At 33.6% G+C, this 5,541-nt stretch overlaps 1 pseudogene across 1 annotated transcript; it reads left to right on the top strand.

Annotated features, from left to right (window-relative positions):
• Positions 1-1,653: 1,653 nt before the first annotated feature.
• On the top strand, positions 1,654-4,580 carry LOC145067917 (E3 ubiquitin-protein ligase SP1-like; annotated as a pseudogene). The gene is made up of 7 exons (XR_013688904.1): positions 1,654-1,673; positions 1,741-1,765; positions 2,826-2,918; positions 3,048-3,193; positions 3,288-3,353; positions 3,604-3,734; positions 3,927-4,580. The product of XR_013688904.1 is annotated as an E3 ubiquitin-protein ligase SP1-like (transcript).
• Positions 4,581-5,541: the final 961 nt, after the last annotated feature.

The following is a 5,541-nucleotide window of genomic DNA, read 5'->3' as shown; positions in this document are numbered from 1 at the left end:
ACACCTTTTATTTAATCACCATATTGATTATACATTATTCATTGTATAATGTTTTGAGTAATCAACTTAATACTTAAATTGAAACAATAGTTATCCCATGCTCCACGCATGCATACTATGTTTATATATGGTCCTTACTTTGTGAAATAGATCAATTGAACACACTTCTAATGACAATCATCTCACAATTCCTAATCCTTATTATAAGTGTAATAATACCAAACTCTTACCACTATTAGAATATGTTAGATCCTAACATTTTATGTAATGATCCTTTAGTAATTTCATAGCATCAAAATCACAAATACTTTGTCAATGACATTACAAAGTGCACCATTGGAGATTGTTACAAGACAATTCCACGAAAGCGAAGTCTCAAATTCAAAGTACATTCCTTTGAACATCCGTTTTGCATAAAAGTTTCTAATCTACATAGATTCTTAATATCCAACTCCTATTATGGAAATGTTTCCATATTTGCCATATGACAACTCATTCTTAATAGAATCCTATCTATTTATAATAATGCCAATATGTTCCATTCAATACTTTACTTCCAACTGCCCACTAGCGACCAATCATTAGCGAACCTTAGATTGTCCCTGACAGTTGTTTAATTATTTTAGTCATATCCGGTCCTGGTTCTTTTTTCCCTCTTAATGCCCTAGTCATTTAGAAAATCAAAACGATTGAATATTACAACATATGCAATCGATCCTATACCCGAAGCGTATGGGATACGATACATAATGTCCTACATAAGGAAATGATACTTTACCAGTCTCTTGCTATAATATTAACATATATATAGAATTCCCTTATGTTGAACCCTTTCAACATAACATTCATATATGTCCATGACTAAGCTTGATTAAAATTTCTCGATCTAAGCTTTTAGATTTGAAATGAACTATAGGTTTCTCTCCCTTAATTATAACAAAACAACTTTTCAACCTCTACAACTTGTGAATTGAGACTTTGGTTTTCTATAATTAATATTTCTAGCTCACAACACTTAACATAATCATCATGCTCCCACTAACATGATAATTATCTCCTTACCAACATAAAACTTATGCTCCCACTAGCTTTGACATGTATTCAGAAATCAGTTGGACTTCTAGAAATCAATACTTATTGACTTCCTTAACCAAAGTTTAGATTCTGATACAAGTCACTTTGATAAGCTTTTATCTATGCTCATACACCTTTTAGAAAGCTCATATGCATGTCTAAACAATTTCCGAACCTGAAACAATAAGTCTTAAATGTTTAAACTATTTGCCATTTCTCACAATTCGAACTATGAAGAGGGATGTCATAATCATAATCGAATTCGAGAACACAAATATCATAATCGCTATCTCCTTAAAATCTTCTTAGTAAAAGCGTTTCCTCACAATCATTTTCATGAAATGGAGAGAAACCTTGTCACTTACATTTTATTGTGTATGTGTTTATATCCATGTGAATTTGTCATAACCATAATCACAACACAAGGTTTGTGACAAACCCAAACTCATATGGACTGAACTTGTTCAATCTTAATTTCTTGCCACCTGGCAGCACAAGGGCCTACCATGTCTTCCAAGTTGTTTAGCAGCTCACCCATATAGATCAATGAACTTTCATTGATTAAGGTGCTTTGCCTTTATGCACTCAATTGAGAACACGTAGAACTCACATGCATAGTTAACTTAACCGGAATGGCACAAAGACAATAATATGTCCACATGATAGGTTACGAACCTCAAGTCGTGTGCTAGTGATTAACTACTGGTTAACTCTTGATTAGTTCTTGAAACCTTCACTACTAGAAAACAGCCCTTTAATGACGCGCAAACAATGACACTCGCTGATAGAGGATGCGCATTTGTGCGTGCCCTAAAAAATAATGTTAGTTTTGCAAAATTTGAAGGATAGAGAACACTCATTTGTGCGCGCCCTAAAAATAATGTCCAACAAAAAAAATTAAAAACATGGAGGGCATCTATAATAAAATGTGCGTCCTCTAATGATGTCGCTTTATAAATTTTAATGGAACGCGCGTTCCATCCTTTAATAGAGGGGGAAAATGAATCCTAAAAAATTAAACACCCCGCCATCTTTTTCTCCTTTACTTGCCGCCTACTTCTTCCCTCTTGCCCTAACTATCGATGCTCCTTCCTTTCCCTATTGTTTCTCTCGGTCGCTACCTAGGGTTTTTATTGAAAGCTTGAATTGATCGACTGAGGTAGCCAAAGGTCAAGCAAACTAGGAAAGGGTTTTCAGTGAAATCTATTTTACTCTTTGAAATCGGATCCCATCCTACCTTCGCCCAATCCTTCTTGTCTCTATCGGTCGCGACCTAGGGTTTTTCATGAAAGCTTGAATCGATCGACTAGGGTAACCAAAGGGTAAGCAAACCGGAAGCAATAAATCCAACACTCACTCTCAAATCGATTCTACCAGACAAGGTTTTCTTTAGTCTACATCTAAGTTGCAAAACGTATCTCAAGCTCTGCAAAAAAATTGGTTAGCTCCTTCTATCTAAATCTCTCAATGTGTTTGAATCTGTATGGGTGTGGATATACATACATATTTATATATATATATATATATATATATATATATATATATATATATATATATATATATATATATATATATATATATATATTATGCATTCGTGATCAAATTAATATCAGTCACACGTGAGGCTGCTTAAGATTCAGAAAGTTTTAACATAAACCAGATTGATCAGATTTGTCACTGAAGTTTATACACTTAAGATTCAAAATTCAAAACAATTTTAATGTCTAATAACGTTTATACACAAATCTGAGCCTTTTGTCGTGACAATATCTGGTAGAGTTGGTTCAGATACTCCTATCAACTGCAAGTATAGTGGTTTGATAGGAGTAATTGTGGAGGAAACGGTAATGAGCCTTTTGAATTGCATACACTTGTGTCTTGTTATTTCTTCATTTTTCATGTACAAATGTCAATGCTTTATAAAGAAGTTGATGGCATGACAATATGGCAGCTTTCTCTATTATCATTTTTAGGCAGAGCAACACTTTTTGAAACATATGATGTTGGTTCATGGATTCAAGACTCTGCTGGTTTGGTGTTAACTGTTGGAAGTGAAGTATTTGAGGAGTCAGGACGATCACTTGTTCGTGGAACATTAGATTATCTACAAGGTCTCAAGGTATGGAATGTCTTGATTTGTTACATTATTTTTATGTATGCATATAAATGAATTCATGATGCTAAGTATGGCTTATAATGTCATTGTTTTGTAGATGCTTGGAGTCAAGAGAATTGAACGTGTTCTTCCAACAGGCACTCCATTAACTGTTGTTGGTGAGGTATGTGTTAACTTGTTTAATACATCCATTTGGTAGCCGACCATATAAAATTTAACTAATAGGAAACCTTTTTTATGTGCTTTGTGAATAAGTTTTAAGTGGGTGAAGGGAGAACATTGTTAGTATATAACGTTTACTGTTCATAATGATTATAATTATATTTAATAATTTGCTTAATATCTATTTTTATAAGAGTTGATGTTATTTTTTTGGTTCGATTCTTGTATATTTAAACAACTATCAGTTTGAGTCTTCACCTGAAATGCATGCTATTAAAGATGACATTGGAACAGTTCGGATCCAACGACCCCTCAAAGGCCCAAATTATGTCTCTCACAAAACCATCAATCAACTCATTGCAAATATTGTGAAATGGGCCAGGTTATTTAATATCAATCAATATTTTCACGTGTGTGCATATTGGTTATATATTGCTTTATTTTTCTCAATTTGTTTTTAAAGAGAGTTTCTAGCATTTTATGACTAAATTCAAAATGCAGGAAGCTTCTTTCATGTTTATAATAACATTAAAATTTATTTCTACTTCTGTTTACTGAATTCTTCCTTTTCCAGATGGTACAAGTATGCTCCAATGATTTTTGCTGCATTTGGTTTTTATCTGATTGCTAAGCACGCTTTTCAATACATAATCGAAAGAAAACGTCATTGGGAATTGAAGAAAACGTATGGGAAGTGACTACTGGTAGTTAATTTGCAATGCTACCAATTTGACTTGTTGGAGGGAAAAGATAACCCAAGTAGACCCATTTTTAAATAATTAAACTGAGAACTCTCATTCATTTTTAAAATAAGTAAATCTATATGGGTGTGCATATGCATACAGATTTACATGCAGGATTCCTATAATTCTTCTCTAACCCTTGCTAAGGCAATGCTGTTGCAAGACCCGAGCCCAGGGGGTAGTGATTCAATCTCAATCTCATCAATGGCAGCCGTAGCAGGCACAAGTGAAGCGCAAGGACTTGGCATGGAGGAATTCCAGGGGATGATTGAGCTGCTCTTACAGTATGGTGCCAATGTAAATGTTCCTGATTCAAGAGGCCAGACACCAATCCAATTTTAATGGACTAGTTTTTATAATTGTAAATTTACATTATGATTTGGTTTTCAACAGCTGATAGTTTGACTGTAGAATCATTGTTGGAGCTTTTGGATGAAGATAACCTAAATGAGACCCCATCAAGAATCCTGGTTTGCTTTCTCTTTCCCTGAACAGTTCACTAGTCAAATTCACGTCTTTCTTCACATGTTTATGTTATCTTTAGTCGATATTCATTTTGAGTTATCGCTGTTAAGTAAGTTAATTGAAAAAATTAAGTAGATTATAGCTTCACATGTTTAGTGTCTTACAAACATAGCTGCTGGAAAACCAAAAGAAACAAGAGCTTTATTGTCTGCATTATCTTTACTCATTGCGTAATTCTAATTTTGTAAATGTTATCCAGAAAAGAGTTCAGTGCCTGTTGCAGAGCAGTGTGCATGGGCATTAGGAAATGTTGCAGGAGAAGGTGAAGAACCGAGACAAATTCTGATTTCTTAAGGGGCATTACTTCCTCTTGGCTGAATTTCATTGCAAGCCTTGAACTAGGCGTTGATAAGTAAAATTTCTCTATTATTATTATTATTATTATTATTATTATTATTATTATTATATTTTTTTATAAGGCTTAAGGTTTGTATGAAATGGGGTGTTGCAGGTTGGTGGAAAAAAAGTAAAAAAGGTGAAGGTTTGAATTGAAGATAGAAGTAAAGACTAAAAGAGAAAGCATTGTGTAAGAAAAGAAGAGTAGGTGGATTGATTTGGATAGGCATTTGGGGAAAAATCTACTTTGTAGGGAGAAGAAGATAATTTAAAAGAATATAAGGGGTTCAATATAATTACTTCTTAATGAATCACTTTAATAGAATTAATCTACTTTGTAGGAAGCAGTGGCTGCACAAGCTGCCTAAACTTGAGGTTGGTTCTTATTGTTACAGCAACACAGCTAGAGAAAGATGAAGGCTGTATTGATGATGCCACAGTGAGAACCCAAATCCAATTAGAAGCCTTCCTTTTTTTTTAAAGTTAGGGGTGATTCTAAAAACAGAAGAGTATATAAAAATAGGAGGAGGCAACTAACTTTCATTCTTTATATTTCATTTCATATATAATGATTACTATAATTCA

Source organism: Lactuca serriola, chromosome 8 (genome assembly GCF_051521515.1).
Source record: "Lactuca serriola cultivar US96UC23 chromosome 8, Lser_US96UC23_V15, whole genome shotgun sequence".
In the NCBI taxonomy this organism is placed as follows: Eukaryota; Viridiplantae; Streptophyta; class Magnoliopsida; order Asterales; family Asteraceae; genus Lactuca; species Lactuca serriola.
Note: the sequence above shows the minus strand (reverse complement) of the source record. Positions and strands in the feature narration are given on the sequence as shown.